The 26,738-nt window shown below is 40.3% G+C and overlaps 1 long non-coding RNA gene across 1 annotated transcript; it reads right to left on the bottom strand.

Annotated features, from left to right (window-relative positions):
• Nucleotides 1-452: 452 nt before the first annotated feature.
• On the bottom strand, nucleotides 453-26,490 carry LOC123389981. Its single transcript, XR_006604662.1, has 3 exons — nucleotides 26,109-26,490; nucleotides 14,520-14,738; nucleotides 453-1,064 (listed from the first exon to the last, which is right to left on the bottom strand). It is a non-coding gene; the product is annotated as an uncharacterized LOC123389981 (long non-coding RNA).
• Between the last annotated feature and the right edge of the window lie 248 nt (nucleotides 26,491-26,738).

Raw genomic sequence — 26,738 nt, 5'->3', positions numbered from 1 at the left:
TTAAAGAAAGATTAATGATTGTTAGAGCAGGAAATGACTTCAGAGATTATTGGATAGAGGGATTCTCTAACTTCGGTGTGTATCAGAAGAATCTCTTGGGGAGTTCATTAAAAAACAAACAAACAAACAAAACAGATTCAGAGACCCTACCCCAATGGCCAAGGTGCTTCCCAGGCGATTCAAAAATACACCATGGCTTGAGAAGTACTGATTTGTCCAGTTTTCTTATTTTACAGAGGAGGCTGACATCCTGAGGGGTTGACATGCTTCCCCAAGGTCATATCAATTCCCTCCCCAGTTTAATCTTTATTGGCTGCACGCCCAGGAAAGGAAAAAAAATTCATCCACTTTGGGAAGTATCCAGAGATAATTTTTTCTTCTGTTTATGTTAGAAAAGAATAGAAATGTGTAAGCAAATTAAGAAAAAATGACCACACATGTATTTGTGAGTATAGTCAAATAGGTATCTTTAATGCTATAAAAGTCTTGTGGTAGGCAGAACTTGTTTTTACTTTCTCATTTTTGCGTACAATTTAAAAAGATATTGAGTTGGTGAGCTCTTCCTCCCAGAGATGATACGGCACTAGGCATAGTACACTGGATTTCACCACGACCCAAACATAGGTGGACAAATTCATTTATTGTAGATAAGGAAACAGAAGTGTCATACCTCGGTAGCACAGTAAGGTAAATTATTAGAATTATAATGGAACTGGAAAATTCCTGACACTCACATGTGTGCTGGGTGCCGGGTTCGTGGGCTTATTGTTTGCAAGACCTAGAGTCCAAGGTACTGCAAAGTAAGTTTGGGTTTAAGTTCAATTTACGTGCATTCCACCCTTGGCTTTCTGGCAATGATTAACACTAGTGTTTAATGCACAGTCTGAGGTATGTTCTTTAAACTCTCTTACCAAATGGAAGTTCAAGGTTGTGTGTGTGTGTGTGTTGTAATCAGCCAGCTCTCCAGATGTTTGTAGCACTGGAAATTGCTTCTCCAGTGATGGAGATTCAGAGCCCAGCTGCCGGGGGAAACAGCCACTTCCTCATGTAACTGCTCAGAAATGCTGGAGGAGAAAATGGAAGAAAAGAAATTGCTTCCCTGTTTTATAAAAAGTCAATTGTGTTTTACAATAGTGTACCAGTACTCTGAATCATTTATCAACTCGAGTTAACTGTGGTTGAATTGCACTGTTAGGTTTACTTGGGAATCACATTAATCTTTCTTTTCTACATAACGTGCCAGATTTCTTTGATGACAAGCAGTCCACAAAGGGGCTTAAGTGCAGTCTTGGGGAGGAGGTTTTAATCAGACTCAAACTTAACCTAGAGGCCATCTTGGCTTTTCCTGGAGGGGAGCCAGAAGAAATGCTCCTTCAGATGAAGTCAGGACAATTTGGTGATTTTTTTTTCTCTGATTGTTTTTCATTTTTGTGATTATATCAATCTAAATTATTTAAAAATTAACCTTCAGTTAAGATTGGAACTAAGCCAGAGTCACATAATGGTGGCTAGCAAGGAAGCTTCCTTGACTCATACAGCAACTACTTGAATTGTTCTCTTCTGCTCGCCAGTGAGGCTACTGACTGCCACACATGTGTATTTTCTGTGCCCACAAGAATGTTAAGCTGTAATGTTTGGGCAGAATTCCTATGTAGAGAACTGCAGGGTTCCCTATTTTGGGCTCTATTCTTTCAGAGATGATATCAGCTGACCCCTGATCAGACTTCTTAAGTTTTATGGAGTGTTAAGTGAGCTTTATGTTTATATAAGTTAGTGGTATCTTTGCTAGTTTGCTGGATGTTGATTACCGTGTCTTAAAGATTCAAAATAGCCACATAAAGTATGTGGAATAGAAAAATCTCCTTCCTCCTCTATTTTCCAGCCATCCAATTCCCAATAATCATTCCCAAGTTTCTCATATATTTCTAGAGGTCTGTTAGATATTTATACATACATTTGTAATATGTATATTTTCATACAAATGATAGGTATAAGTATATATATTATTTCTTTTCCTACAGATAGTAGCATATTGTATACAGTCTTCTGAACCATATCATTTTCCTCTTAACTCTATCTTAGAGATCAACCCATCTCCATGACAATTCAATCTGTTAAGACTGATTATTTTAGTCTTCTGTGGAAGGGCATTTAGGTTTCTAATTTTTTGTTATTACATAAAAAAGTGAAAATTAACCCATGGGAACATATTTATGGATAAATATCCATGAGTCACGGGCTGGTTCGAATGACGCATGTACTTTCAATTTTAGTGTTGATCGTCAAATTGCCTTCTAAGAGTTTACGATAATTTGTATTTCCACCAGCAATGCAGCAATGTACCTGTTTCTATAAATTATTGCCAAAATAGTCTTCTAAAATATTTTGATCTTTGCCAATCTGATAGTTGAATACTGGTCTCTCACTGTAGCTTAAGTTTGTATCTCTTTCATTTTGAGTGATGTAGTGGATTTTAAAATTTTTTCTTCCAATTGATTTGTAAGAGGTCTTTATTTATGGATAAAACTTGTTCTTAGTTTATGATACAAACTAAAATTTCTTTAGATTTTGTTTATGGTATTTTATTTTATTTTATTCTTTTTAACTAACATATAATGTATTATTTGCCCCAGGGGTACAGGTCTGTGAACCATCAGGCTTACACATTTCACAGCATTCACCATAGCACATACCCTCCCCAGTGTCCATCACCCAGCCACCCTATCCCCTCTGATCCCCCAGCAGCCCTGTTTGTTTCATGAGATTAAGAGTCTCTTATGATCTGTCTCTCCTGATCTCATGCTGTTTCATTTTTTCCCTCCCTATCCCCCATGAACCCCTGCCATGCCCCTCAAATTTCTTATATCAGAGAGGTCATATGATAATTGTCTTTCTCTGATTGACTTATTTCACTTAGCATAATACCCTCTAGTTCCATCCACGTCATTGCAAATGGCAAGATTTCATTTTTTTGATGGCCACATGGTATTATATCACACACACACACACACACACACACACACACACACACACACAACATCATGTCTTCTTTATCCATTATTCTGCTGATGGACATCTAGTTTCTTTCCATAGTTTGGCTATTGTGGACATTGCTGCTATAAATATTTGGGTACATGTGCCCCTTCGGATCACTACATTTGTATCTTTAGGGTAAATACCAATAGTGAGGTTGCTGAGTCATAGGGTAGCTCTATTTTCAACTTTTTGAGGAACCTCCATGCTGTTTTACAGAGTGACTGCACCAGCTTACACTCCCAACAACAGTGTAGGAGGGTTCCCCTTTCTCCATATCCTTGCCAGCATCTGTCATTTTTTGACTTGTTAATTTTAGCCATTCTGACTAATGTGAGGTGGTATCTCACTGTGGTTTTGATTTGTATTTCCCTGATGCCGAGTGATGTGGAGCACGTTTTCATGTGTCTGTTGGCCATTTGGATGTCTTCTTTACAGAAATGTCTGTTCATGTCTTCTGCCCATTTCCTGTTTGGGTTTTTGTTCTTTGGGTGTTGAGTTTGATATGTTCTCTATAGATTTTGGACATATGTCATTTGTGAATATCTTCTCCCATTCTGTTCATTGTCTTTTGGTTTTGTTGACTGTTTCCTTTGGTGTGCAAAAGCTTTTGATTTTGATGAAGTCCCAAGAGTTCATTTTTGCCCTTGCTTCCCTTGCCTTTGGTGATGTTTCTAGGAAAGAGTTAGTGTAGGTCGAAGAGGTTGCTGCCTGTGTTCTCTGCAAAGGATTTTGATGGATTCCTGTCTCACACTGAGGTCTTCATCCACTTTGAGTCTATTTTTGTGTGTGGTTTGAGGAAATGGTCCAGTTTCATTCTTCTGCATGTGCTGTCCAATTTTCCCAACATCGTTTGTTGAAGAGACTATCTTTTTTCCATTGGACATTCTTTCCTGCTTTGTCAAAGATTAGTTGACCATAGACTTGAGGGTCCATTTCTGGGCTCTCTATTCTGTTCCATTGATCTATGCGTCTGTTTTTTGTGGCAGTATCATACTGTTTTGATGATGACAACTTTGTAATAGAGCTTGAAGTCTAGAATTGGGATGCCACCAACTTTGGTTTTCTTTTTCAACATTCCTCTGGCTATTCAAGTTTTCTTCTGGTTCCATATAAATTTTAGTATTATTTGTTCCATTTCTTTGAAAAAATTTGATATTTTGATAAAGATTGCATTAAATGTGTAGATTGCTTTCGGTAGCATAGATATTTTCATATTTGTTCTTCCAATTCATGGGCATGGAACATTTTTCCATTTCTTTGTATCGTCTTCAATTTTTTTCATGAGTATTTTATAGTTTTCTGAGTACAGATTCTTTGCCTCTTTGGTTAGGTTTATTCCGAGGTATCTTATGGTTTGGGGTGCAATTGTAAATGGGATCAACTCCTCAGTTTCTCTTTCTTCTGTTTTGCTGTTGGTGTATAGAAGTGCAACTGATTTCTGTGCATTGATTTTATATCCTGACACTTTACCGAATTCCTGTATGAGTTTTAGCAGTTTTGGAGTGGAGTCTTTGGGTTTTCCACATAAAGTATCATTATCATCTGCAAAGAGTGAGAGTTTGACTTCTACTTTGCCAATTTGGATGCCTTTTATTTCTTTTTGTTGTCTGATTGCTGAGGCTGGTACTTCTAGTACTATGTTGAATAGCAGTGGTGATAGTGGACATCCCTGCTTGTTCCTGACCTTAGGGGAAAAGCTCCAGGTCTTTCCCCATTGAGAATGATATTTGCTGTGGGTTTTTCATAGATGGCTTTGATGATACTGAGGTATGTATCCTCAATACTTACACTGTGAAGAGTTTTGATCAAGAAAGGATGCTGTACATTGCCAAATGCTTTTGTAGCATCTATTGAGAATATCATATGGTTCTTGTTCTTTTTTTTAATTAATGTATTATATCATATTGATTTATTTGAAGATGTTGAACCAACCTTACAGCTCAGGAATAAATCCCACTTCGTTGTGGTGAATAATCCTTTTTAATGTACTGTTGGATCCTTCTGGCCTAGTATTTTGGTGAGAATTTTTGCATCTGTGTTCATTAAGGATATTGTTCTGTAATTCTCCTTCTAAATATGGTCTTTGCCTAGATTTGGGATCAAGGTCATTCTGGCCATAAAAGAGTTTGGAAGTTTTCCTTCTATTTCTATTTTTTGGTACAGTTTCAGGAGAATAGGTATTAATTCTTTAAATATTTGGTAGACTCCCCTGGGAAGCCATCTGGCCTTGGGCTCTTGTTTGTTGGGAGTTTTTTTTTCTTTTAAAGATTTTTATTTATTTATTTGATAGAGATCGCAGGCAGGCAGAGAGGCAGGTCAAGAAAGGGGGGGAGCAGGCTCCCTGCTGAGCAGAGAGCCATTTGTGGGGCTTGATCCCAGAACCCTGAGATCATGACCTGAACTGAAGACAGAGGCTTAACCCACTGAGCTACCCAGGCGCCCCTGTTGGGAGATTTTTGATGACTGCTTCAATCTCCTTACTGGTTATGGGTCTGTCCAGGTTTTCTATTTCTTCCTGATTCAGTTTTGGTAGTTTATATGTCTCTAGGAATGCATCCATTTCTTCCAGATTGTCAAATTCGCTGGTGTATATTTGCTCATAGTATGTCCTTATAATTGTGTTTCCTTGGTGTTGGTTGTGATCTCTCCTCTTTCATTCATGATTTTATTAATTTGGGTCCTTTCTCTTTTCTTTTTGATAAGTCTGTCCAGGAGTGTTATCAACCTCATTAATTCTTTTAAAGAACCAGCTCCTAGTTTCATTGATTTGTTCTACTGTTCTTTTGGTTTCTATTTTCATTGATTTCTGTTCTGATTTTTATTATTTCTCTTCTCCTGCTGGGTTTAGGCTTTCTTTGCGTTCTTTCTCCAGCTTCTTTATGTGTAGGGTTAGGATGTGTACTTGAGACCTTTCTTGTTTCTTGAGAAAGGATTGTATTGCGATATACTTTCCACTCAGGACCAACTTTGTTGTATCACAAAGATTTTGAACAGTTGTATTTTCATTTTCATTTGTTTCCATAAATTTTTTTAAGATTTTATTTATTTATGTGACAGACAGAGATCACAAGTAGGCAGAGAGGCAGGCAGAGAGAGAGAGGAGGAAGCAGGCTGAATCCCAGGATGCTGAGATCATAACCTGAGCCGAAGGCAGAGGATTTAACCCACTGAGCCACCCAGGCGCCCCATCCATGAATTTTTTTTTAATCCTTCTTTAACTTCTTGGTTGACCCATTCATTCATTTGTAGGATGCTCTTTAGTCTCTATGTATTTGAATTCTTTCCAACTTTCCTCTTGTGATTGAGTTCTAGTTTCAGGGCACTGCATCTGAAAATATGCAGGGAATGATCCCAATCTTTTGGTACTGGTTGAGACCTGATTTGTGACCCAGGATGTGATCTATTCTGGAGACTGTTCCACGTGCACTTGAGAAGAATGTGTATTCTGTTGTTTTGGATGGAATGCTCTGAATATATCTGTGATGTCCTTCTGGTCCAGTGTGTCATGTAAAGCCTTTATTTCCTTGTTGATCTTTTGCTTAGATGATCTGTCCATTTTCAGTGTGGGAGTGTTAAAGTCCCCTACAATTATTATATTATTGTTGATGTGTTTCTTTGATTTTGTTATTAATTGGTTTATATAATAGGTTGCTCTATGTTAGAGGTGTAGATATTTAAAATTGTTAGATCTTCTTGTTGGACAGACCCTTTAAATATGATATAGTCTCCTTCCTCATCTCTTATTATGGTCTTTGGCTTAAAATCTAATTTATCTGGTATAAGGATCCACACCCCAGCTTTCTTTTAATGGTCATTAGCATGGTAAATTGTTTTCCACCCCCTCACTTTAAATCTGGAGGTGTCTTTGGGTCGAAAATGAGTTTCTTGCAGATGGCATATCAATGTGTCTTGTGTTTTTTATCCATTCTGATACTGTGTGTCTTTTGATTGGGGCATTTAGCCCATTTACATTCAGGATAACTGTTAAAAGATATGAATTTAGTGCCATTGTATTACCTATAAGATGACTACTACTATGTATTGTCTCTGTTCCTTTCTGGTCTGTTACTTTTAGGCTCTCTCTTTGCGTAGAGGACCTCTTTCAATATTTCCTATAGGGCTGGTTTGGTGTTTGAAAATTCTTTTAGTTTTTGTTTGCCCTGGAAGCTTTTTAATCTCTCCTTCTATTTTCAATGACAGCCTAGCTGGATATAGTATTCTTTGTTGCATATTTTTCTCATTTAATGCTCTGAATGTCATGCCAGTTCCTTTCTGGCCTGCCAGAGACTGTGGATAGATCTTCTGTCAACCTAATGTTTCTTCTGTTGAATGTTACAGACCTCTTGTCCTGAGCTGCTTTCAGGATTTTCTCTTTATCAATAAGACTTGTAAGTTTTACTATTAGATGACGAGATGTGGGCCTATTTTTATTGATTTTGAGGGGTGTTCTCTGTGCCTCCTGGATTTTGATGCTTGTTCCCTTAGCCAAATTAGAGAAATTCTCTCCTATAATTTGCTCCAATATACCTTCTGCCCCCCTCTCTCTTTCTTCTTCAGGAATCCCAATTATTCTGATATTGTTTAGTCTTATGGTAGCACTTATATCTCAAGTTCTCCCCTTGTGGTCCAGGAGTTGTTTGTCTCTCTATTGCTCTCAGTTTCTTTATTCTCTATCATTTGGTCTTCCATATCACGAATTCTCTCTTCTGTCTCATTTATCCTAGCAGTAAGAGCCTCCATTTTTGATTGTACCTCATTAGTAGCATTTTAAAATTTCAACTTGGTTAGATTTTAATTCTTTTATTTCTCCAGAAAGGGATTCTCTTATGTCTTCCATGCTTTTTCAAGCCCAGCTAGCACCTTGTTAATTCTCATTCTGAACTCTAGTTCTGACATATTACTAATGTCCATTATTGATTAGGTCCCTAGCCATTGGTACTGACTCTTGTTCTTTTTTTTTTTTTTTTTTTGGTGTGCTTTTCTGCCTTATAATTTTATGCAGATAAAAATAGGTGAATGAGAGAACAAAATACTAAAAGGATAACAATGCCCTCAGAAAAATATAGACTAACCAAATCAGAAGAGACCCAAAACCAGGGTGGGGAGAAGAAAGGGGGAAAAATTATATATATATATATAGACACACACACACACACACACACACACACATATGACTGGTTAATAGAACAGAGCCAAATATTTGATTTTGGATATATTTTGGTCTGTTAGTAGAAACTATCTTCCAAAATTTTAAGGAATAAAACACATACACACACAGAGGGGCAAACATGATGAAGGGATGGAATATTACTGTAGAGATGAAAGAAATTAATAAGATAAGACGTTGGTTGAAAAAAGAAAAAAAAAGAGGAAAGAATATGATCAGGTTGGAGACTGAAACAAAGCCATGTGCTATATTTAGGGTATATTTTCTTTTTTAAAGAAAAAAGCTATATATATACAAAAAATAAGGTTTAATACACTGAAGGTATAAAATATGACTATAACAATGAAAATTAAAGAAGATTCCAAAAAAGGTATTGATAGGATAACATAGTTGAAAAATGTTAAAATAAGAAAAAGGAAATTTTTTAAAAAATAGAATAATAAAAAAAAAATTAACTTTGAAAGACCAAAGGATCATGAGAAAAAAACCATGAGTTCTATGTGTTGCTTTCCTCTAAGTTCTGGAGTTCCACTGTTCTCATTGATCAGTGAACTTGGTCTTGGCTGAATGTTCTTGATGATCTTCTCGGGGAGCAACCCATTGTAGTGATTCTCAAATGTCTTTGCCGGAGGTGGAATTGAGCTGCCCTTGCCAGGGGCCAGGCTAAGTAATCTGCTCGGGTTCGCTCTCAAAGGCTTTTGTTCCCTGAATGCTTCCTGTAGAGTTCTGGAGGATGGGAATGAAAATGGTGGCCTCCCAGTCTCCAGCCTGGAGGAGCCGAGAGCTCAGGGCCTCACTCCTCAATGCACCCTTGGAGAAAAGCAGTCAATGCCTCCCATCTTTCTGGTCTCCAGCCGCACTCCGTGCGCACCCAGCCTGTGACTGAATGTTTCTATCACAAGCGCATGGCCCCATTTGGAGTCTCCAAACCTAGTCAATTCCTGCAGTGTGCTCCTGTGCCACTCCTCTGGGATGAGGAAGGTAAGTCTCCCTGGATCTGCCCTTTGTGGGGGTCCCTGCCCAAAGAGCAGTGGCCCAACTGTGCCTAGGATCATGGTTTAAGGTAATCCTGAGCTGAGAGCCCACTCCTCGGCTCTGTCTCTGCAGCCAGCTTTCCCCCTCCAATACCTGGGAGCTCTGCCACATTCAGACACCCCTGGTCTCTTTGTGGCCCCACAGGTCCTGAGACCACACTGTCCCCATGAGGGCTCCATCTCCCCAACCCCTGCTTAGCCTCTGGAGTGACGTCCCTCAGTGAAGCAGACTTCTAAACGTTCTAATTTTGTGCTCTGCTGCTCTACCACTTGCTGGGAGCTGGCCCCTCCCTCCATGGTCTCTCTTCCCAAATGTTGCCTCAGGTTCACTTCTCCACAGTGCTGCCTTCCGGAAAGTGGTTGATTTTCTGTTCCTAGAATTGTTGTTCTTTTTCTCTTCTCTCTCCTGTTGAGTTTGTAGCTGTTCAGAATAGTTTGATAACTATGTAGCTGAACTTCTGGTCCCTGATGATATTTAGGTCTCCTACTTCTCTGCCACCTTGCTCCTACCTCCTTGCTCATGGTATTCTGAGATATACAGAAATTTAAACATTTTTTATGTAGTTGAATCCATCGATCATTGTTTTTATGGCTTCTTGGTTTTATGGCAAAATTTTAAAAAGCCTTCTTCATCTTGAGGTTATTAAAATATTCTCCATCCTATACCCTCCTCATTCTTTCAGGGTTTCCCTTTTCGTTTAAATCTTGATCTATCTGGAATTTTTGTGGGAGTGTGAGAGAGGGATCCAACTTTCTCTCCAAGAGAGATGTGGGGCCCTTTTGCATACTTCCTGAGTTTTATGTTCTGGGCATCCCTGACCTATGCAGGGTGTGGCTGCACAAGGTAGTGTGTCCCCCCATTGCCATTGTGTTTGCAATCAAGACACAGGAGGGCTCTGGAGGGAATGTTAAGAGTCTCATGGGAAGAGGAGAATATTGACTTACTGGGAGAGAGAGAGCTGGAGTGAGAGACTATGAGCATGGTGGTATTAGTGGAGAAGACAAACATTTTAGATAAAGAGAAACAACAAGGGCTGTTTTTGCCATTAGGTATGGTTTTCTTTTCAATATTTTGTATTTCTATTATATGCCTACCTGCAATGGAGGAAGTTTTAGAAGTTTTATTTAGGACAACTGAACAGGTTTGTGAAGGTATAAAATAATAGAGAAAATAAATGTATTGGGGGCACCTAGGTGGCTCAGTGTGTAAAAGCCTCTGCCTTCGGCTCAGGTCATGATCTCAGGGTCCTTGGATCGAGCCCTGTGTTGGGCTCTCTGCTCAGCAGGGAGCCTGCTATCCCCTCTCTCTGCCTACTTGTGATCTCTCTCTCTGTTAAATAAATAAATTATATATATATAATTTATTTATTATATATAATTTATTTATTATATATAATTTATTTATCATATAATATTATATATAGGAAATATATAGAAATAACAAAGGTTTTAAGAGCTCTGTGCCAGGAGTTCATATATATGTATATACATATGTGTATATATATATATATCTCTGCCCCCATTCCTGGCACAGAGCTCTTAAAACCTTTGTTATTTCCTAAGTAGTAAGAGTATGAGGAGCCTCTTTTGTTCTAATATTTAGTCTTTGACCTGTTCCTGCCATAGGACTCCTAAAACCCGTGTAAATTCCTAAGTGGTAAGAGTACTGTGAGCATCTTTTGTTCCAATGAGGGGATACTGGATGGGTCCTACATGGCTTTTCAGATGGGAGCTGTCATCAGAAAGACCAGACCGTGATTAGAGCGTGGAATTTTAGGAGAGGGGAGGAGCTGGAAGTAGAATGAACATTTGGTCATGCCTACTTGAGGAGGCCTCCATAAAACCTAGTTGTATGGGGTTCAGATAGCTTTTGGGTTGGTGAACAGGTGGAGGTGCCGGGAGAACAGTGTGCCCAGAGAGGACATGGGAGCTCAGAGCCTTCCCCACATAGCTTGTCTTAGGCATCTCTTCCATCTGAATGTTCATCTACATCCTTTATCATACCCTTTTATGATAAACCTGTAAATGTAAGTAAAATGTTCTCCTGAGTTCCGTGAGCTGCTCTAGTGAATGAATTGAACCCAAGGCAGGGGTTCTGGGAACCTCAGCTGTAGGGCCAATAGGTCACAAGCATGGGTGATGGCCTGGACTCATGACTGGCATCTGAAGAGGGGACAGTTTGGTGGGACTGGGTCCTGACCCTGTGGGATCTGATGCTACCTCCAGGTAGAGACTATCAGAATGGAGTGAAATTGGAGGGCACCCAGCTGGGGCTGGAGAACAACCTTATGTGGATAAAACCTCCCACACACTGGGTTCCCAGAAGTAAAGTGTGTTGTGTGGGTCGTCGAGGAGGTAGATGGGAAAGAAACAGCTGGTGTGGAAGAACTGGGTTGTTTCCTACTCAGGAGGTAGACTGCATTGAACTTTTGGAATATGAAGGGCTCCCATTTACCTAATTTCAAATAAAATTTGTAATAGTAGCATTGTCCTCTATTCCTCTATATGCACCTGTAAGTGCACGATTGTTAACTGTCTGTGCACAGGTACTCTTAGTTGGGTACACAAAAGGTACAACTTTAGTTTCGACTTTGATGTACCCAAGGAGATGATACAGCCCTCAAAAATGACTACATTTATTCTCTTTTTCTGCTGCTCTTGGCTAGAGGTTCATTTCTTTCAGCTTTTCGTGTTCATGGGAGGGATGAGGTCAGGTTCTAACTGTTGAAGGTCTGATGTCTTAAATGGTTCGATTAGATTAAGAGATTGTCCAGGCCTTTCCAGGAAGTTCGCTGACCGGTGTCACTAAATGTTCACAGGCTCCAGCTTCCCCTGGGGTTTCTCCGTGCTGCCCTCCAGTCCGGCTTTCGCCTGGCAGCTCTGTCTTTTGTTTTCAGCGGGTTGGAGTGTGCTTCTCTCAGCATTTTGTTTTTCCACTCTTGAGGGTGCTGTGATGGGGGAAAGTTTTGGATCTCTGATTTAGGGCAACTAGGAATAGGTTTTTGAGGGTTTGTGCACATCTGAATGTAGATAAAGGCTTTAAAAAAAAAATACTGTTTCCACACACACCTGTTTTTGCTGTCCATTCCTAGCACGAGGCCTCTCCTTCTGCTTCCCCGAGAAAGAAGAGACCATGGGAGAGGAGCTCCTGCAATGACTGTCTTCCTTCGGGTTAAATGACTCTCCTGCTTTGGGTTAGTCTCTGCCTGCGTTCCCTTTCCTCCTTCCCTCCTTGTCAAACGGGAGTGGCTTTTGGTCCATCTCTCACTTGGAATCCATCACCGTCCACCTACTCAGGAAATCTGTTCCTTTCATCACCCCCTCTCTTTGTATCAGCCTCTCTGTTCACATCCGTAGGGAACTGTGCTCAGCAGGTCCTATTATGAAAGTAAATGAAGAAATAGAATCTCTGCGTTGACTGCACCTTATCCCTTCCCATGTGCAGCTGAAGTTTCTGCAGGTTGCCTACAGTTACCTGCCATTTGCTCTTCAGCCTTCAATGGTAGGTTCTGAACCTATTGCTTCATTGAAATGATTCTTGCTAAAATCTTCGATGACCTCCTAAATGCTGAATTTACTGGAATTTCCAGTCTTCTCCCCTGCTGACGTTTGGACCACTGTGTCATTCACCACTCCTCCTTCCTGACATCTCCTCTTCCTTCTTGAGGTTCTCCCTGGCTGCCCTGCTGTCTTCGAGAGTCTTTCTCCTTCACCCATTTCCCAGTGCCAGATTTTCCCTCGGTTCTCTCTAAGTTCTTCATTGCATCCCACCTTAGGAGAACCAGCCATGTCCAGCGCTTTGAGAGCAAGGCATCCGTGCTTTAGATCCTACTATCTCCAGTCCACAAGACTCAGATTTCACTCTTAATTCCAACCCTTTTAAGTTGTATCATCTGGATGGGTCACTTAACTCCCGTAAACTTAGTTTTCTCTTCTTTAAAATAGGTATAGTGATTCCTACCTCACAGGGGTGTAGTGGGAGTAAATTAAAACAGATAAACTCTTTAAAACATTTCATTTATTGATAGATTCAACAAGCATTTTGAGCCCATACTATATTATAGGTACTCTGCATAAGCTTTTTAATTTTTTAAAACTGTGATAAATAATAAATATAATTTATAATACAACCTGGGACATACATACATATAAACAAATTTTCCTAAGGAATTCTTATTCTTTGTTTAATATGATATGTTTTGCTATTTTCCATTTCACTGACACTTACACTGGTTATAATCTACTGAACCTCTCAATTCATGATTGAAACATGGCCTAGGGTTTAACTTTTCTTCTAGAATTGGGCTGTCCATTAGGATTTTCAATAATGCAATAATGTTCTAGATCTTTGCTGTCTAATATGTTAGCAACTAGCCATGTGTGGTTTTTAGGCCAGTAAAATGTGGCTAGTGTAAGTGAGGAACTGAATTTTACAATCTTATATGATTAAAAAGTTTTAAATTTACAAAGTCACATATGGCTAGTGGCTATGGTACTGGACAACAGAGTTCTAGAGTGCGAGCAACAAGAAAAATAATGAATAAAAGAATAAGGTAATTTCTCCTATTGATAAGGGCAGTGAAGATACTATGGAGTGGAGGGTGGTTCACAGTGACTTTGCTTAAGTCAGGGTTGTCCTGAATTGAGCCATTATCCTAGGCTTAGAAACCTGGCCTCCATTTCTGGGACCTAAAGAAAGGCTTATGACTAGTTATTTTCTTCAATTTGGTTGGCTATAACACAAAAAGATCTGGAAGTAACCTTCTAGGGGAATGCTTCAGCAGTGGGCTCCCATGTCTCAGAGGGGCATTGATTGGTTGTCTCCATGAGAGACAGAAGCCAGGAGCCAGGATCTGAAATGTTGACCAACTCTGGCCAAGGGCATCTGATTTCTTTTTGTGATCATTAATCCATCTGGGGAGTGGCCTTGTTTTTCAACATTTCAGGAACTGCCACATCGTGCTGTCATCCTGGGGTTTACATTAATACCGTAGCTTAATGGAAATTTAGATAGACTATTGTTTCAGAACTATTTGGGGATTTGTAGCCCAGTGATTTGATGAGACTTTGGAGATTCTCATTAAGCCGTTTGGCCTATGTCCGTCATCTTTACAGTGGGTTGAACAGTTAAGTAGAGTGTCTTCCTCTTATAAAACTTCAGGCACTCATCAGATCTCATCTTGCTTATTCTTTGCTGCTTCCGTCTTCAGCAACAGAGTGGCAAATGTTGGCTCTGTTCTAGTGAGAAGGACAATGGGGGCCAGAGAGGTTAATTGGCTTACCTCAGTGAAACATCCAGGTTAGGACAACTCAACTGCATGGAATTATGTTTCCAAGTCAGAGTGTTCCATCTTACTAGAACAGCATGCTTCATACTTAAGGATCCATAGATTTCCACGTAGATTCATTCATTCATTCCACAGTTATTTACGGAGATTTTACTAAGTGCTGTGCATGAAGATATAGTGGGGAATGAGACATGTTGCCAAGAAAGTGGTATTCTAGTTGAAGAGGGAGAACAGATAAAAAATGTAAACATATGCATGAAATTTTCATTTAAAAGTTTCTAGAAATGTTAACTCTTTAACTCTGTCTTTACACTGTGCTTTCCTTCATTACTAGGCTTCAGATCTGTTGCTTTACTTTAGCCATATAAACTTTTATTTTTTTTAAAGATTTTATTTATTTATTTGACAGATAGATCACAAGTAGGCAGAGAGAGGGCAGGGGGGGAAACAGGCTCCCTGCTGAGCAGAGAACGCAATGTGGGGCTCGATCCCAGGACCCTGAGACCATGCCCTGAGCAGAAGGCAGAGGCTTAACCCACTGAGCCACCCAGTTGCCCCCCATGTAAACTCTTATCTCCTTGATTTCCATGCCTGGGTCACTGTATGTGTTCCAGCCAGTTCAGCCATTCCCATAGCTTCCTTCTAATTCTCTGATTCTGGCCAGTCTCTACCTTTTCCAGTTTACATCCATCCAGCTTCTCAGTTTAGTTCTTATCCTAAACCTAGGTTACATCATCCTGGTTCTCCTCAAAAATCATTCTGTGACCCCCGTTACCCCCAGGCTCAAGTTCATTCTCTTCACTGTGGTAGTTTACCTGTGTTGGAGAGCTCATTTCTTGCTTAGCAGATCGCGTGTTATTGTAGCACTGGTCTTATTTGTTTTTGCAGCTGATAACTCTTAGCACCTATAACCAGTCATGTGAAGAAGGCTAAGAGCATGCAGGCTGGCTGATTCCTGATGGAACTGTTTAGAAGTCCAGCATGAGCCATGCTAACTACTAATGGGTGTGGGATGCAGCATTCAAGGGCCAATAAGGTGTTTCCATAGCCTCCTGGTAGAGCTTGTTGACCCAAAACTCTGGGAAGTTGCTTGGCTGGATACATTTTTGTTGGATTCATTTGCATGGAAGGGACAGAAGGAGAGGTCTGAGCTCTAAGATATGTAACATCCAAACTAGCCACAGACTACCTTAACCTCTTCATGGCATGTGAAGGGGAAATGGCAGTCCATACTTATGGATAGGCATCACTTAATTAAAAAGTAAATGGAAATTTCTGGACAGAAGGAAACACCCATTCAGTGTGAGGTTTATTTTAACCTTGTATTCATTCAGTGTTGTTTACAGGCAATAGCTCCCTGTGGGGTGAAACACTGAATAACCAGAAGGCTAAGAAATGGTGGAATTTGATGGTTAGTTTTGGCGTGGAACCTATACACCTGTAATTCAGTGATTCAAATTTAGTGGTCAGCACCCAGCCAACATTCTGTCTTTAAGCATTTGTTGTCATGAGGCAAATACATGCTGAAGTATTTTCTGACCCAGTTCTGCTAAAGATTCCCCAAATATATAACAGTTTTTCTAGACTGGCTTTCTTAATTTTTTTTTTTTTTAAGTGAACTCTACACCCACTTTGGAGCTTAAACCTAGGACCCAGAGATCAAGAGTCATATGCTCTCCCAACTGAGCCCGCCAGGTATCCCTCCAGAGAGATTTCCTGGCCTGTTAGAGAATAGAAAGAAAATTTAACAAAAAATTATTTTGTTCTATTGTGTCTTATTGGAGAAAATAAAAATTTTGAAGCTGTTGTCAGTGATGCCAAAGGAGGTAAATGAAATTCATTTCTGCCTATTTTGAGGACAATGCTAGAAATTGTTCTCTGTCTCATTTTGCAAAATAAGGAGTACTTTTTATAGATAAGGTACAATAGTTCCATGTTTTCCATTTTAAGGTAGAGTATAATTTTTAATGTCTCTGCTACGAGTGAGTTATGATTTTCTACAGTATTTTAAGCAAAATATATGTTTAGCTGACAACCTTGTACTGTACAAACAATGCTATTATGACAATAACAGAAATCAAGCAAGCAAAAAAGAGAGAAAAAAAAATCTGTAATCTTGCCATTCTAAAAACCAGCTGTTTTAATGTGTTTCCTTCCAGTTACTGTCAATATGTTATCTCATTTTCATATAGTTACAATCTTAGCTAGACACAACTTTACAATCAGTTTTTTGCTTCTAATGTTACATAAGCCTTTTTTCCCAGCCACTTTGCATTTTGAAACTCTAATGTGCTTTTATAATAGAATTGCAGGGCAATAATGGATTTCTCCAAAAAGGTTCACTGAGTTCTGGAATTGAAGGGTTTTCACTGCTATTTTCCACATCACCATATTGTGGTTAATTGTACTTTTACGGTTACAACGAAGACAACAGTCTGCTAAGAGCCAAACTGAGCTCCTTGGATAAACAACTCTAGGAGACCAAGGGACATATCACAATCTGTGAATGCTAAGACTTTGATTTTTCTCTCTTGTTCTAGAAAGAGCACAAGGCTCTGCTCTTAGAGTTTACCCTCAAGGCATTGAAACTACTGCTCAGTTTCGTGGAAGGGAATGCACCTAGGTCTTTGTGGCACCTAGGTCTTTGTGGCTTGCCACCTTTCCAGGGACTCAATAAAAGAAAGGCCACTGATAATAGTAAACATTCTAGTGACAATATAGAATCTGTTGTTCACTCTGTCATTCCAAAGTTCCCAAGCTATTCTGTCAAGGGAGAGAACGATTTGATAGTAGAAGCAAAGGGAGACATTAAAGGGTTTGCATGCTATAGTAAAGGCAATCTATTGAGAGTTACAGGGGTCTTTCATTTGTTTTTCTCATATTTGTCCAGGGTTGTGTAGGGGCTTCCCAGGGATTTAGTGTTCTCCCATTAGCAGACACCAAGAGAATTATTCAAAAACTATTCCCTAGAATAAAACGTGAGCCAAGCTAGTGGTCCTCCTTGGAAAAAACCTGGAGGAAAGGTGACATGGTGGGAGGAAGCAAGGGGGTTGGCTCTCTCTCAGTGTTTCTCATTTGGCACATGAGATAACCTTCAAGAGCTTCTGTTCTGTACTTGCCCCTGACAGGCCCAATGTGTTCTAGGACTTAATATGCTAATAATATTCATAAACCTTGTTAACTATTATGAGATTATTATCATCGTCGTCATCATCTTCATCAGCCTCAAGCATGGATGACCAAATGTCCTGGGTCTGTGAGGGCTGCACAAGTATGAATTTTATCCCAGACCCATCTGATTTATTTTAAAAAGTACATATCGCTAATGGCAATTTGCTGGTATTCATAGAAGGATGGCACACTGCTAATCTGGACCTGGCTAAAACAGGTATGAAATGGCTAAATGGCAAAATACTGGGTTGTTCCATAGAAGGAAAACTGGATATACCAACCCTTGCATACTCTAACCACAGCTGGGCTGCCCCTGTTTGCTCGTTCATTCATTCATTCATTGGACAAATACTGGTTGAGTGTCTACTCCGTGCAGGCACTATAGCAGGGGGACTGGGCTATATGTATGGGCAAAGGAAATAAAGTCCTTTTCTCAAGGGGCCTTCAGCCTGGTGGAGGAGAGAGATGTAATTTAAAAATCTTGTAATAAATGCAAAATTATTAACAGATTTATTTATTTATTTTAGAAAGAGAGAGCATGAGCAGGGAGGGGCATAGGGAGAGGGAGAGAGAGGATCCCAAGCAGACTCCCTGCTGAGTTCAGAGTCTGATGAGGGACTTGATCTCAAGACCCTGAGATCAAGGCCTGAACCCAAATCAAGAGTCAGTCGCTTAACTGACCGAGCTACCCAGGCTCCCCAATGAATGCAAAAATCTGTGATGGATAGAAGGAGGTCCAGAGTGCAGACAGAGGGCGGTGACCTGGTCAGGGAAGGTTTCTCTGGGAAGTGGTGATTGACCCAAGGTGGGAAAGAAGAAGAATACAAAATAGCTGACATTTGCTAAGTGGTTATCATGTGCCAGGCCCAGATATCAGTGCTTTATATGAATTTTGCGTGAGATATGGACTCCCTCACACCCAGGTGAGAAAGTTCAGTGTAGAGACACTAAGCACCTGATCGAGGATAACCCCTGCTGGGGAGCTGGTGAGCAGAGGAGTGTGCTTGGAACTCAGTGTGATGGCAAAACTGGTTCTAACCACTCTGTTAGACTATCTCCCATCCTGCCTGAAATAGAAGTTAACCAGGCAAAAAGAATGGTGGGAAGGGAGTACTGGGCAGAGGTAAGACCATGTACAAAGCACAGACCTGGAAGAGAACAGGAAGGAAGAAGAAGTGAGTGGAGAACAGGGGAGCTGGATATGTGGGTGCAGGGAGTTTGGGAGGTGAGGCTGGGAGTGGGGCAGGGTGTGGACAGTCATGTCAGACTCCAGCCCTGCGCAGGAGGAAACCACCTTAGGTGGACACGATCAGACTTGAGTTTTGAAAAGATCAGTTTAGATGTAGGATGGCAAAGACAGATTTCAGGAGATGAATGAAAACTTTGGAATGTTGGGGTCTGGGAGCAAGGGAAGTACTGAGGTAAGTCCTAACTTTCTGACTTGGGCAATTTGGTAGAAAATGATACTGTTTGTTGAGAAGGAACAGTGGGTGATGACCTTTTTTGAAGGAAGAGTTCATGAATTTGTTGTGGGAAGGTTGAGTTTGAGGTGCCTTTCAGACACTCAAGTGGACTTGTCTAGTAGATCATTTTATGTAGCGATCAAGAGCTCAGGAAGAGGTTAGGCTAGGTGGTAGAAATCTGTGAGTCGTCCCAAGGAGAGCTGGTGATAGTGTCCATAGTTGTGGGCTGGATGGTCTAGGGGGAGAGCCCTTGTATCCTCACCCCCTCCTAAGCTTTCTTCTCTTGAACTTGCTCTGGAGGTGTATGTGCCCACCTCCTTGCCATGCTAACTCTCTCTGCAAACTTCAGTCCTTTGTCCCTCCCCCATCAGTCCTGCTTCCTTCATTTGCATCTTCATTTTATATCCCTCCATGAAACCTCCTAAAGTCTACTTCCTTGCTGTCCACCGCTCACCCTTGCCTGTCTTGAATGCTGATTTTCTGTCCTTGGCCCCACTGAAGTTTTTCTTTCAAATGTAGCTGGTGACCTCCTAAGCACTAGATCCAATGGCCCATCTCATCTCATCTTTTCCTTAGCATCTGACTATTGACACTTCCTCCTTTAAACATTCCCCTTCTCTGGGTTTCCTGGTGCTGAGCTCTTGACCCTCCACTTCTTTCTCACTTCTCTTGTCTTCTTCATGGGCTTCTCTTTATGCATCTACCCTATAAATGTAAATATCCTCCAGGAGTGTGTTCATCTTCCTCCTTCTACACCTACCCTTGCTACCTCAGATATCTCATTCAATTCTGTGGACTTAACAGCCCCTCCCTTGTGGATAGCACCAAAATGTATCTTTTTTTTGTTTAACCAAAATATATCTTGATTGCCAGCTACACCTGAACGTCCAGCTGCTGCCTGAACACCTCCCCTCCATATCCTGCCAGTGTCCCTAACTCTGCATGGCCCAGACAAAATGTTCTCTTTTCAGACAAGTCAGTGTCTGCACCATCTATTTTGGTTGAGTCCCTTTTCTTTTCATTCTCTTTAACACTTTGCTGTGCTCCTCTTTTCAGAGCCTTGTCACCTGCAGCCTGATGGGCCTTTGCTATTGCCTTCTTCCTTACTTCTTGGTCTGAATGAATCCACTGCATTGGCGTTAAGTGAATCACGTATTTAACCCACCATTATCATGCCTCAGCCCCAAATCTTTAATAATCTTGTTGTCGTAGAATTATGTACTGACACTTAACTTTATTTTAAGGACCCTTTCAACATGGTCCTGGTATAGCCTATCATTGTCATCTTCTACTACCTCCTGACACCCAACTTCTGACCCAAGTATGTCAGCCTCTCCTCCAGGCTGTGTGACTGTTGAAGACAGACATCCCTGCCTCAGAATCTCTGTATCACCGTCACTTCACACCTGGGATGTAGTAGGTGCTCACTAAAGTTTTGTTGGGTGCTTGAAAACAGATTTGCTAATTCCTACAAATGTCTGCTCCTTCCCCATCCTTGTCTTGGCACAGTGGTGTGCTTTCTCCCTGGCAGGACTCCTTCTTTTTGTCTTAAGCAGTGGCATGATATATGTAATAATGCCATTTAAAGATAATATAATATAATATATAAAGATAATAACAATATATATATATTTGTTATTATTTGATCCATGTAGTAAAACTCTCCCCAACCTTCAGGACTCATTTTCAATGCCACTTCCTTCATGAAACCATTTCTTAGCCCTTTGATTTAAGAACCATCCACTTGCGGCAACTTCAAAATACCTTTTTGGAAAATGGGGCTCTGTCTTGCTCTGATTTAAAATGTCTCCAGAAGCATCTAAAATGATGTCTTTCCCAGAGCTGGTTTTTAATATCTGTGGACTCGACTTAGGTGAAGTGGTGTGTATGATTGCCAATGTCTTCCATCATAAGTGAAAAACGAGTCAAAGATTGAGAGCTGTGTTGATTTTGCTTCCATAGCCAGAGGGAAAGCAATCATGCTTCTCCCATAGAACCATCCAAAGAAGCAATGTAACCAGATGGACCACAACGGGTAGCTGTCTCTGCCACTCAGCTTGGGAATAAATAAAATTAAGGCATTATAAAGGTGGAAACCTGAATATTATGCAAACAGAGGCATGTTTCTTATGGAGCTAATCTCTATGTGATCTTTCGTTCCCAACCCGCTGGCTCTGCTGGATTCCAGTTGCCAACCAAGCCAGGGGCAAGCACATCAAACATATCACAGCCTTATTTCTACCACAGGGGCTGGGAAGGGAGTTTCATAAAATTATACTCTGTTTTCAGAATCCTGTATTTGTGATTTGACATTGATCCACTTCCTCAGTCAGTTAACAGAGAGGGGTATAATTCTCAAATCCTCTTAATTATCCCAGGGACTTACAATGTTTAGGACCCCGTAGGACCTTTCTCCAGGACATGATCCACCCCCTCCCCCTTTTGAAAAATAAACTGAGAGATGGCCAAAATTGTAGGATGAAAAAATAGCCCCGATGAAAGTGTTCTGGACATCTCTCCCAAAGCAGCCACTGAATTACTGGAAAAACATTTATGGGGAGAAACCACAAGGCAGGGGAAGCAGGGTCTAATTCACTCATCAGTAAGTCCATTGTTTCTATCTGGGAATTTTATTTTTCCATGGAAATCCTGAAAAGGCTAAAACATTCAGAGAACCACTTCGGTTCCACAGGGGGTCCCAGAGAGAAGTTGGGGCAGTAAATGAGAGGAAAGCATTTTGTTCTTGGAGGGGGCGGAATCAGGCATGGGGCAGGGCCGCTGGACTCCCGGCAGGTGTGTAGCGGCGAGTGGGTCACTCCTAGACTGAGTTGGGGTTGACTTGTGAGTCAGGAGATCCAAGAATGAGGACCACCAACTCTCAGTGAAAAGCAAATCATTTTATTTCTTTGGTCTCAGGATATTCATTTATAAAATGGCCACAATCATTCCTGGGCCGGCCTACTTCAGGAAGTTGTTACATTGATCCAGACAGAAATGGGGGCGGGGGGTGGGGTGGGAAGGAAGCTAAAGCTGTTATCGAAGCATTTTGAGATCTGAGAATGTTCTAGAAACAAAACATGCTCTTAGGCTCCCCTTTCATTTTGAAAGAGGCAATACCGTTTTCTATTTATTAAGCGCCCCCCAAAATTATTGAGACCTTCAAACGCTCTGAACCCTCAGGCCAGAGCGCGTGTGGACACGTGAATTGACAGCCTGTCTTCTGTAAATTGCAATGGTGGTGAAGAGAGGACCAATTCCAAGACTCTCTTCCTGGGTTTGAAGTCTTTGCCTAAACATGATTATGCAATGTTTTGAGAGTTCGTTTCAAGATTTCTCGAATTGCTTATGAAACATTTTGTTTATTAAGTAATTTTTTTTTTAAATTGACCAGGCTTTAGTGACTCATGGGTTCATGCTAACATATATATGACATTCAGAATTATGGAATTAGAGGGGGAGAGATCATCTAATTTATCCTCAGGAAAGGAAGTGGGGTGCCAGCAAGTCTAAATGACTTGCCTGGAGCTATAGGATGTCTCCATGGGAAAGCTGGGGTTAAAACCCAAGACTTCAAGCTTGCCAGCTTAGTGTTTTCTCTTTTGAATACATTTTCCATGCATATTTTCATGATATATTCTATTTTCATAGTCAATGCTAAATCCTTGAAAGAAAGTAAGAAAGATTTTTTCCTATGGATTCAAAATAAGAAAAACATTTTATGATAAATTATGCTTTTAAGGATGTACAGTTCTCTGTAAAATTTATAGCTTATAAAGTGCTTTTTCAAAACATTTAGTCTTTACAACAGTTCAGGTAAAGATTGTTATTAACCTCAGATATGGAAACCACCAAGCAGGAGGAAGTGGGTTGGTCAAGGTTTCTAAAAAATCAAAACTGGGATTCAAGAAAGCTGTTTTTTTTTTTTTTTTAAGATTTTTAAAAAAAGATTTTATTTATTTATTGGATAGACAGAGATAACAAGTGGGCAGAGAGAGAGGAGGAAGCAGGCCCCTGCTGAGCAGAGAGCCTGATGCTATGCGGGTTTGATCCCAGGGTCCTGGGATCATGACCTGAGCTGAAGGCAGAGGCTTTAACCCACTGAACCACCCAGTTACCCCGAAAGCTGGGGTTTTCAATTCTATTCCTGGAGGGTTTTTTTTTTTGTTTGTTTGTTTAATGCTACGTGGAAGTTGCTATCTACGTGTTTTTAAGTATGAGTGGCTATTCGTCATGGAGATGAGATTTCTTCTGCCTCCCCATCTGTGTTTGGATCTAAGCCAAAGCGAGGTTCCACCCAAATGTATCCCAAAATGTTGACATCTCTGTCACTGTGATGTGCCAACCCACAGTGGATTGAGTTTTCCAGTTCATCAACAAACTTCATTTACTTGAGAAGGACCTGCCTGATTTATCAAAAATAGTGGTGATAATAATAATAAGAAGAGGAAAAATTAAATGACTTGACATTGATCAAATATTTATTGTTTCCAGATATTTATTGTTTCCTGTTCTAGGTAGTTTATCAATAGTAGCTGATTTGATTTTTCCCAGTAAGCCTAAGAAGCAGGCACTGTTATTATCTCAGTTTTATAGATGATGAGACTGAGGCACAGAGAGGTCAAGTAACTTGCTCCAGGTGACACAGCTAACAAATGGCTAATATATAAAATTCACATTTTTATTTTCCTTATTAAAAATGTTCACAATTGTTTTAAAACTTTTTTTTAAAAGTAAGCTCTACACCCCATATGGTACTTAAGCTCATGACCCTGAGTTCAAGAGTTACATGCTCTTGCTCATAATTTTTATAGAATAACCCTCGCTATTCAATTCTTTGTCTTTAGGTAAAGATGTGGCCCTCTTTTTGAACCAGTTTCTTTGCTGGTTTCTTTGAACCAATTGATCTTGAGGGCTTTACGCTAGTTCTGTCAGCAACCCATCACCCCCTTTTATGTCCTACCTTCAACTCCATGGACCCAGGCTGTCCTGTCATACTTTATTCTACCCTTTCCGGCTCCGCCTTCACCACATTCCAGGGATAGACACAAGCCACATATCGTTATCATTTTTATTTATATATAAACATCAGGTGGCTAACCTTTCAAAACATTTTAACTTAGGGAAAGCAAGGAAAGGAAATAACCATTGCTTCTCTCCTCCCTCCCACTAATTTCTTAAAATACTCATTTTTGAACCCTTTATTCAGAGGTAATACAAAATGCTTTACCAAGGAATAGAAAGTCTAAAATCTCACAGTTCCTTCCCTTGCCACAACATGTTTATACAAGCAAAATTAGGTGCAAATGAGTAGAAGGACAACCTGAAATGGGGAAATAGCAAGGTGACGTCACCAATAAAGATCAAGGCTTGTGTACAAGCCTTTGTAGAATAGATAAAGCTCACCGCTGAGGTGATGCTGTTGGAGTGTGTTCTAGGGCACGGTCTTATTTGACATTAAGGTCTTTTTCAGCATCAGCTACTGTATGGCCATCTTCCTTGCTATCCCTGAAGTATGAGGTCCCAGAAATTCCCTCTATCTGTCATTTGAGGCGCCCAGCTGTGAGTTCAATGGTACATCCTGGTGCAGCTCGGAAGTGAATCATCACAAATTATAACTTTCTTGACTCAGAATCAATGAGTTTTGAAAAACAATTATAGATGTTGAAATTTATACCATTTCACATGTTCAGGTTTTATGAGATGTCTTTACCAAGGCTGGCAATAAACCCAAGTCAAGTTCAAACCATACAGAGTAGATGAATGCTGAAAGAAATAGGAATAATTGTTTACATGTGTATTTGACTTTCCAACCAGAAGGGGTTAAATCCCTGCTTGAGTTGATACATTTTCTCCCTTATGAATTAAGCCCTGAAGTATGTCCACTTCATCATTTTCCTCACACACCTAGCTCTTCCTTTCTTATGCCTTGTCTCCACTTGCCTGCAGACCGATCTCTCCATATTTTGCTTCTGACTCTAAATAACCATGATCACTCATGATGAGAGAGCCTTGGCTAATGAGATGGCTGTGAGATGTTGAGAAAGTTCTGCTTTGCTTATAAAGACATGACTGTCTCTTTTATAATGTGAATTTTATCTTCTGACAAAGAGCATGGATCTCGCATCTTTTTTTTGCTCTGTGTTTTCGCTCAGTGGTTTTTGTTTGTTTGTTTGTTTGTTGTTGTTTTGCTCAGGGGCTTTTGGTTATTATTCAAGGGTGTAATTTTTCAGTCATGGAGAACTGGGTTGAACGTGAGGACGTGGGGCTCGGGGGAAAGGTGAACATTTCTCCCTCCTACTCTGTAAGTGTCCTACGCAACCCTTTCACAGAATGGGGTGGTGAACTGTCTCCTGAAGGAGAGAAAGGTCTCTCTTCACAGCATATAATTAGCCCATGATACCTCCATGCTGGTATTTACCTCATTTTATTCCTTCCTTTCATATGGAATCTTTGTGACTCAGAACTGGCTTCTGTCAAGGAGGAAGGTATGTGTGTGTATGTGTGTGTGTGTTGAGTCTGGCACAGACAACTTCCTTTAGCAACTGAAAGGCCTATTAAATGAGGATCATGATGACCTTAACCTGGGTTCTAGTTCGACCAACAACCCAGAGGCAAAGGGTATTACTTGATGTATAATCTCTATTTGAATTTTCTGTCCCCTGTATTTACAGTTTGAGGAAAACAAATCCGGCAATATGTACCCACATTCTATCAAGGATGTAACACAAATGTAAACAAGGTGTCCTTTTAAGTCAATATTTGCAAGGAAAAGCACAGTGTGTTCTTGGTATTATTATGTTACAGAAGGCTTCAAAAATTAGTAAAAACATTGAATTTGTTACATATTTATACAGAAAGTACTATGAAGCACAACAAGAGGAAAGCAGGCATATATTTTAATAAAATCAAATTCATACATGCTCTGATAGGCAAAAAGTTTTGTACTCACATAGATCATGGATGGAGTTTTCGGCCCAGTTTCTTGTGGGGAAAAAGCAGCTTTGGATATTTCACTGGAAAGTAAAATTTTGTCTTTATTGGATTTCCTTTAGATGAAACTAGATAGATGAATAATATATATGTCTCATGCTGGTGAGAGTCCTGTGATTTGTACAGCTGTGACTGAGAGGAGCCAGTGGACACTTGAAGGCAAAGAACTTGGAAAATGAACGGATAAATGAGTGGAAAATTCCACAACTCAAAATCCCAATGCTCCCTCAAGGACGAGATTGTTACTTGAGAAGGCTCTGTTGAATTTTTGGCATTCTTGCATTATCTCACTTTGAAGATGGAATGTAAATCATGGTGTTCAGCCAGGATCACAATTCTCTGAAGGAGACCCAGATTTGCTGGGACTTTTTGGTGACATCGGTTTCCCAAAACTTGAGCGAATAGTTAATGTTTCAAAAGTTCGGGGCATTAAAGATCTCTCCTAGTGGAAAGAGCAGCCTCATTTTGGGGAAGTTTATGGCAAATTTCTTCTCCATGGTCTTCCGACAGAGAACCCGGAAAGAGATCCATTTTTATCTACCAAGATTTTGATGAAATTTGGCCACTTGTAGATTCTACTGCTAATCCT

This window comes from Mustela putorius, unplaced genomic scaffold (assembly GCF_011764305.1).
Source record: "Mustela putorius furo isolate JIRA1106 unplaced genomic scaffold, ASM1176430v1.1 tig00537227_pilon_pilon_pilon, whole genome shotgun sequence".
Lineage (NCBI taxonomy): Eukaryota > Metazoa > Chordata > Mammalia > Carnivora > Mustelidae > Mustela > Mustela putorius.
The sequence above is the reverse complement of the archived record's forward strand: the minus strand, read 5'-3'. Positions and strand labels throughout refer to the sequence as shown.